This window comes from Oratosquilla oratoria, chromosome 10 (assembly GCF_046742065.1).
Source record: "Oratosquilla oratoria isolate Oo_2021 chromosome 10, ASM4674206v1, whole genome shotgun sequence".
In the NCBI taxonomy this organism is placed as follows: Eukaryota; Metazoa; Arthropoda; class Malacostraca; order Stomatopoda; family Squillidae; genus Oratosquilla; species Oratosquilla oratoria.
This window is the reverse complement of record NC_134786.1, coordinates 35408291-35417687: the sequence shown is the minus strand read 5'-3', so window position 1 is coordinate 35417687 and position 9397 is coordinate 35408291. Positions and strand designations below refer to the sequence as shown.

At 34.4% G+C, this 9397-nt stretch overlaps 1 pseudogene; it reads left to right on the top strand.

Annotated features, from left to right (window-relative positions):
- Positions 1 to 1123: 1123 nt before the first annotated feature.
- The window catches only part of LOC143028860 (ATP-binding cassette sub-family F member 1-like), a 31903-nt pseudogene continuing 23629 nt past the window's right edge, over positions 1124 to 9397 (top strand).

Below are 9397 nucleotides of genomic sequence, written 5' to 3'. Positions count from 1 at the left end.
TGTGTCAAGAGAACATAGGATTGCAGTATATACAACCATGACTAACATCACCAAAAACTTCACACCTAAAATTAATCTCATGATAGCAGCTATCCTTACATTCTGGCTGCCGGTTATTAACTGCATATTTCTTCCATTGAACATTTTAGCGACTTCAATAACATCCTTGCGGACCAGATAATTTATCATTCTTTTATGATTAGAAACTAGTCTCCACTTATAAAAGAATATTGATCACTTTAGATGTTTCCTATACCTCAGTTATAAACAAATGCAAGTATCAAAAGTTAGACATTCGTGTTTACATTTTTCTATATAGTCATATACAAATCTGAGTCCACCCAGGCTAGGGCTTACATATGGATGAAGTGGGTTCATTGCTGGGAGAGTGATGAAGTGCAATCTTCGCATATATTAAGGGAATGTGTGTGATGGGAGTGAAAGGGGAAATATCCTTATCCCACGTCTGTTCACGTCACTTTGATGGTAATGGATAATTTGAATAAAAATTTAGTTTTAGTAATATAATAGTTTAAGTTTTCGACTGCTGCACGGTGAAGATTGCCTTTTGTTTTTTAATGGATAAGCACACAGCATATGTACTACTCTGTATAAATGTATAGTAAATCACATCTAGAAACTATATTTTTGTTTTCTCCCATTAATCGAGGATACTATTTTTTATATAATAGGTTGGAAAGAAAGTAATGTCGTTTTTTTTCAAATAATTACTTTAGAATCCTCCTAAGAACCAATGAATTGTTAATTTTCATTAAATGTGTGTTCTAATGTGCTTTTGATTATTTCAGAATAATTATTATTAAATCTAAATAAATCTAATTGTTTCAACCCACAGGAAATGGATGTTAACAAAATTAGTAATCAATTAGATGTGATATTGGTAAAAAAAAAAAAAAAATGACATTACTCTGCCCCGACATCCATCGTCTGCAAAACATTTGTCGCCAGCGCCATCTTCGTAGTGTGGTGTATTGTTGACCGTGGCGGACTCAATACAAACGGAATATTTCTCGAAGAGTGATAATGAAAATTCTTCTAATTCAAGCGAAAATAAAATTCAGATTCAGATCTCCCAGGGGATAAACTTAAGCATCAGGAGATTATGCCTGGATCCCAAGGATATACGTTTAAACCTACATACAGTGACATTAGTGATGGGAATTACTCAGGTTTAGACTCTGAAAATGATGAAGACGACGACCAAAACAAATTGACGCATAGGATGCACTCATCTTCGTGGTTCATACCTTTTATTATCTTTAATGTCCAGTGCTCTTTATTCAGTCTGGTAGAACTTCATGATTCAGCAAAAATGGATAATGGTGATCCTGGTAACCGCGTTTGTTTATTCTTCTCATAGTGATACATACTGTATATCATGTAGGCCTAGACTACATGTACATCAGTATGCCTAGGCAATATACATGTGTATAGCCATGGACATGATGAAGCTATGTTATCAGGATTGGGTCCAAGTACTTGTGCTTATACCTGTTCGTAGACTAAGTTCAGATTTTCATGTACTTGTACTTAGAGTTTAATATTCAATGGTACTTTTAGGCCTACTTTTAATTGTACTTAACCCTAAAGTACTTGAAAAATACAATGTACATTCAAATGCAAATACATATATTTTATTAAATCAAAAGTTACATATTGTATATGGATTATAGCAAACTTTGTGATGATAATTTTGAGTAACGGCACTTATCTGTTATTTTTAGTTATAAAACTACCGGGTATATTATCAGTACATTTTTATTACTGATATGAGAAATATATTCAATATATTCATAAAGTATATGTTTTTGTTTTGCAGTTCTATGTGCTAAAATGAAGGTAAAATTTCCATTCACTTTTCTATATCGAATCCCATTTTTCAACTTTCTACTCATTAATGCGTATAAACGAAAGGTACCAACTTTCGTGTTTTACGAATCTATGACAGGATTTTTTGCCACATGAAGTACTTGTATACAATGGCAATTGCAATTACAATTAAGATTACAAAAGTTAGTGAAAGAGTTACAGCGCAGTTCTGCATGTGTTAAGTACTGTAAATGCATAAAAGAAGTGTATGTTTTTCTATTCACGGCATTACGACATCAGCATGGCGACCATCATTCCCAACTTTTGTAGCAGACGACTTTTTAGAGGTGAAATAAAAATGCGTCTAAAAGCGCAAGAAAACTCCAGGACGATGGAAAAACAACTTCAATCTACTTATTGAGATATAATCTTAAAGTCAATTAGGAAATTTTGGGTTTGAAAATGGCGAAGTATCTATCCTTTAATACAATGACGTACTTTGAAAGGTTTATTTTAGTTAAAGTAAGAGGGTTGCATTTAAATGTAGATGGCGTTGCATGCTGAATCTGTTAAGGTCGTCTCAATTAATCATTTCGCCACATATATCTTTCTTCTAGTAGATACCAGTCGATTTTACTCAGCTGAGCGCGGGGCTCAATATCAAATTGAGAAAGTATTGTATAAATACAAAATCACTCCCAAGGCCAGTCGCTGTTACAGGCATAAAGCTGACAATTAGTGTAGTGTACCTCTCAGACTGGATAGTCGTTCAAAAATACGACTGTAAATACATTATATGTCTTATTTCTCCTGCGTAACCATTAGTGGAACACATTTCATAGCTCTTCGTAGCTTTCTTCGTCTATTTTGTCTATATCACACTACTTGGGACTCAAGTAAGATTGCTCAAGGAAGGGAAAAGTATATCATGTTAATATGTCACATCTTCGATAGAATCTCTCCTGGCATTTTGGTATATCCGAATATTAGAGCGATCTCAAGTGTCACTTACTAAAGAATTTACATTTATTATCGTTTCTTTTACTTCTTTTCTTCCATTTCTCGTATTATTATAGGAACATGTATTTACTTAGGAATCGTTTAATAATTTGGGGTAAGCTATTTGCTTCCAATGTCTGTTTTCTATATTGTATTCATACAGGATTCCTGATCCTGTTCATAGTTAGGCATCTTTCACTGTAACGGCTCTAATCTCAGTATTTTTACTAGTTTTAATAAATCAGTGTTCCATTCATTAATGTAAATAGACCCCAATTAATTACAAATTGATAAACGGTAGTACCATAAGAAATTATGCAAAAAAAAAAAAAAATCAAAACTGTTCAACTACTTGGTGTCTATAAGCCTAGACGAGTTACAAATTGATAAACTGTTTATTTAGTCCAAGTGATGTCAGTATAGGCAATCAGATATACTGGAAGACGCATACTGATAGACTGTCCAGTTTACACAACACCCTGCAATAACTACCTATTGTCATCTTATCCCTCCCTCCAGCAACATGGATCCTACACCAAATCCTGAGTAACAAAACACTAATACCTCTATCATCTCTCCGCAACTGACTAGAGAAAACAGGGCTTATAATCAAACTCTGACTCTTAACTAGAATTAAAATAACGTACCCGAGATAGTAAACTGTAAACCATAACAACAACAAAAACCAGGAGATGCATTACAAATAATTGGACTTGAGACGAGCCAAGTTTCTGAATGGAATGAGACAATTATTTATCTACAGTTACTCTCTTACCCTAAGCCCTGTATGGCTTATACAGATGCTCGTTCTACAAATATCACAACAGAAACAGATACAAATGTTCAAGCCAGCATCACCACACACAGTGAAAATAAATCTAAGATTACACCCAATTGTTCCACAGGTAGAAAGGAGAACAACGCAAGTTCTTCAATGTGTGTAATTCAAGCTGTTGTAGGAGCTTTTAAGTCTGTAATCTGAAAACAATAACACACACTTGTAGGTGATTCAAGAAAAGATCCTGCTAGTTTTGTTCATAATGTGTAGTAACAAAGGAAAGACAGACTCAAAAGAATGAGGCAAATAAATAGAAAAAATCACAATAAATGAAAATAACAAATGAATAATAAATAAACAAATAGATTAATACTTAAATGAATATATATATATATATATATATATATATATATATATATATATACATACATATATGTATGTATGTATATATGTATATATATATATATGTATATATATATATATATATATATATATATATACATACATACATATACCAAGGCTTTTTCCCCCTTACAAGGGAGGTAGCCAAAAAGGAAACGGCATAAAATCATTCCCACCCATTCCATCCCCGAATACACTCCACACCCATCCACCCTCCCTCTTATCTTAGCACCTCCTGGATGACGGGTCATCCCTGCACCTTGTCCACTGCCCTGGGTCAGAAGCAGTGTCGCAAGACACAGCACATCCACAGCAAGGCCGCTTCATTAAATCGGCGAACCCCCCCTCTCCGTCCCCCCATGCATAAAAGAAGAAGACGGGGAGAAATCCCTTCGGGCTGCGTCAAATTTTGCTCACACATACTACCTCACCCCCCATCCCCCCGCCCATTCCACCTGATGCATCACAATATCATCCATATACAACCCTTCTCCATTCACCTCTGTCTTCTGTCCTCTCCCGTCCTTCCTCAACAAACATTCCCCTCTTCCCCAAAGCCCCCTTCACCCCATCCATCCACCTCATCCTAGGACTTCCCCTCATGTTCACTCCCTCCACATTGGCCTTCCATACCTCTTTTACTAGTCTTTCTTCACTCATTCTTTCCATGTGTCCAAACCATCCTAATACTCTTCCATCAACCTTATCTCCCAACTCCCTTTCCACCCCCGTTCTTCTCCCTACCTCCTCATATCTCACTCTATCTAGCCTAGTAACCCCCATCATACTTCTCAGACACCTCATCTCAAACACATTCAAACGCTCTTCCTCTCTTATGTTCCATGTTTCAAAGGTTTACAAAGGTTTACAAAGGCGGAGCATGCCGACAGGAGACCTTTTGATCCATATCTAGGTCGGATGCGAAAAAAAATCATATTAATAATAATACAATAAATAAAAACTATAATAATGTAAATAACAAATAAAATACATAAATAAATGCATAGGTATAGATAAATAATAAACAAACAGGTAAATAGTAAATAATAATAAATTGACATATAACTAATAATGAATGAAAATCAGACAGACAAATGATAACAAAACAAAAACAAATAATATAAGATAAAATATGATCATTACAGCATCTTACTTAGGTATTTATCTAACTGATTCTTAAAGCTTTGAACTGAACTACATTGCACTACCTGTGCAGGAAGTTTATTCCATTCATTTATTACACGGTTGGCAAAGTTGTTTCTACCTACTTCCAAATTGAATCTATTTCCGGACAGTTTGAGACCATTGTTTCTTGTCTGATTCTTATTCAATGTGAAAATTTGGTCACTTTTGATGTCAATTCCCTTTAAAATCTTAAAGACCTGTATCAAGTCACCTCTGAGTCTACGCTTTTTTAGGGAAAACAGATTCATGTGTTTTAGTCGATTTTCGTATGATTTATTTTTGATATTTGGAATCAGTTTTGTGGCTCGCCGTTGTACTTTTTCCAGTCTGTCAATGTCTTTAATGAGATTCGGTGACCATACGGAAACAGCATATTCCAAATGTGGACGAACTAACGATTTATATAGCTTGTTAATGAGTGATGGACTTTTGAAATCAAAAGATCGCGCAATCAGTCCCAGAATCTTATTTGCTTTCTCAGAGGCTGAAATACACTGCTTGGATGATTTGAGGTCGTTACTGATAATTACGCCGAGATCTTTTTCACTATCCACTTTTGTTAACGAATTACCAAATAACTTGTAATCGTACTTACTGTTTTTTTTACCTATGTGCATTACCTTGCATTTACTTGTGTTAAATTTCATCAGCCACTTTTCAGACCATTGCTGTAATTTATCTAAATCTACTTGAATATCTAATTGGTTTGAGTGATCATTTGCCACTCCGCACAGTTTTGTATCATCAGCAAATTTGGAAACAGTAGATTTTAGTCCATGGTCTATATCATTTATATATACTATGAATAGAAGTGGCCCAAAGAACGGAACCCTGAGGAACTCCACTTGCAACACTTTTCCATCCAGAAGTTTTTCCATTTAAAACAACTCTCTGTTTTCGACCATTCAACCAATTACTAGTCCAACCTAATAGGCTACCACTTATTCCATGCAAAGCTAATTTAGTGCTGTTGGCACAATCACTCCTTCATGCAGTCTCCTCTTAGCATCAATTCCCAAATGTCTATTCCTCCTTACACTCTTCAATCCACCAAGACATTTACTCGCTTCTCTCAATCTACATTCTACCTCCTCCTTCACTCCACCTTTTCCTGCCACATTTGCACCCAAGTATCTAAAACTATCCACTTCCTCCAGTCGTTCTCCCTTAATGCTCACTTCCAGTCTACTGCCACTTTCACCTCTTGTACATCTCATCACCTTACTTTTACCCACATTTATCTTTAGATTTCTTCTATCACATACTCTCCCAAACTCTGTCACCAACTTCCTCAGTCCCTCCTCCGATCCTGCCACAAGCGCAGTGTCGTCAGCAAACAACAGCTCGCTCACCTCCCGCTTTTCTCAATTTTCTTTAACCATCTCCAATCCCTGACCCACCACCCTTGCATTTAACTCTTGCACTACCCCATCCATGTATAAGTTGAACAGCCAGGGCGACATAACGCATCCTTGACGAAGTCCCACCTTTACCTCGAACCACTCACTCTCTCCATTTCTAATTCTGACACAAGCTCTACTACTCTCATAAAAATTCTTGACAGCTCCCAGAAGCTTTCCTCTGCATAACCTCCCACAGTGCCTTTCTGTCTACCCTATCGTAAGCCTTTTCCAGATCCATAAAAGCCCAAAAAACATCCTTCCCTTTTCCTATAGCTTTCTCACATATCTGTCTTACCACAAAGATCTGATCTACACAACCTCTACCCGTCCTAAATCCACACTGTTTCTCACCAATTACTCCCTCTGTTCCTCTCCTAATCCTTTCAATCAAGATCCTCCCATAAGCCTTCCCAACTACACTTAACAAGCTAATCCCTCTGAAACTACTACATTCACACTTGTCCCCTTTTCCCTTGTAAAGAGGAACTATACAGGCACTCCTCCAGTCCTCCGGCACTCTACCCTCTCTCCAGCAAATATTAAATAACCTCACCAGCCAGTCCACCATCACTGTACCTCCTTTTTTTTTTAGACATTTTGCATGGCATCCATCCAGACCAGGTGCCTTACCTGCTTTCATCATATTAACAACTGCACTCACTTCATCCTTTCTTATTTCTCCTCCATTTTCCTCACTCATCACTCTAATTTTCTTAGCATTTCCCACTGCAACTATCTTTCCCTCCCGATCCTCCTTCACATTTAGCAACCCCCCAAAATATTCTGCCCATCTTCCCCTTACTGCCTTCTCTTCCATAATCATCTCTCCATCTGCACCTTTTACCTTTTCTTCTCTACTTGATTCGCCTCTTCTTCCTCTCTTTATTTCTTTCCAAAACATCTTTTTATTACTTTCAAAATTTTCTGTCATACTCTTACCCCATTTCACATCCGCTCTCCTCTTTGCCTCCTTTACCTTTTGCTTTACTTCTCTTTTCTTTTCTTTGTACCTCTCATATGACTCCCTTGTCCTATTTTGTAACCAATCTGTGAAAGCTCGCTTCTTCTCTTCTACAACCTTTTTTGTTTCCTCATCCCACCATTCACTACCCATTCCTTCTATTTCCTCTTGTCCTTCTTGTTCCACACACCATCCTTGCACACTTTGTGACTCCCTCCTTAAACCATCACCATTCCTCCTCCACACCTAGCTCTACTCTATCCTTCACACTCTCCCACTCCTCCTTCAGCTTCTTCTTGTACTCCTTCTCCTTTTCATTTTCATTTAAATAGTTCACTCTAAGCACCTCCCTACCTTTTGTCCCTTTCATCTTTCTCCATCTATTCTCCACTCTCAACTTACCTTCCACCAAAAAATGATCTGATATTCCCCCACCCTCTCCCCTTAGCACATGTACATCCTTAACTCTTCCTATCATAGTCCTATTTACCACTACATAATCCATCAACACTCTATCTACCACCCTTCCATCCAACACCCTCTCCCATGTGTACTTATGCTTGACTTTCTTCCGAAACACTGTATTTGCTATCATCAACTCTCTTTCTAGACACATTTCCACCATCAACTCTCCACTACGATTCTATATATATATATATATGTATATATATATATATATATATATATATATATATATATATATATATATATATGCAATAAAAACACTAGGAGCGTGTGTTCACAAATGCGTAAGTAACCACTAGGAAGAATAAACTAACGAAGCAAAGCGCTTTCGTACAATTACATCTTCAGTGCAGATACAAAGAAAGAATTCCTTCTGTGTATCTGCACTGAAGATGTAAATATACGAAAGCGCTCTGATTCGTTAGTTTATTTTTACTAGTGGTTACTTATGCATGTATATATATGTATATACATATACATATATATACATATATATATATGTATATATATGTATATATATACATATATATATGTATATATATATACATATATATATATATATATATATGTATGTATATAGATAGATAAATGAGTAAATAAACAATAAGTTAACTAATATATAAATGGATGAGTAGAGAAATAAATAATTAGATAAATAGATAGTTAAATAGATATATAAGTAATCAAATAAATAGATGAAAGATAAACAAAACATTATATAAATAAACTAAAATAAATAAATTAATTGATTTATAAATAAATAAATAAGTTAACTGATAGAGATATATAAGTAAACAAATAAATAGATAAAAATTTAACAAATTAATCTATAAATAATTCAATATGATGGAAAATAATTAATTAATTAATTGATAGATAAATAGAAAATAAATATATAAACAAGTAAGTTTACTGATATATGAATAGGTTAGTAGGTACATAAATAAGTAGATATATAGATAGATAAATAAATACATATGTTAACAAATAAACTAATCAATAAATAAACAACTTAATATATAAATAAATTAATTAAAATAAAGAATAATTATCTAATTAATAGATAAGTAAATAAATAAAAATAAATAGAAAATAAATGAAACAGTAATAAATGAATGAGTGAAAAAATGAATAAATTAACAAAAATGAAGTGTAGATATATGATTAAATTAAAAACTACATAAATAAACAAATCAATGAATAAATAAACAAATAAATATGTAAAGAAATAATAGATATATATAAATAGACAAATAAGTTGATAAAAAATAGATAAATAGATAGATAAATAAGCAATTAGTAAATACAGAAATAAATAAACTAGCATAAATAAACAGATGGACAAATGATCAACTAGAAAATCAATAAGATAAT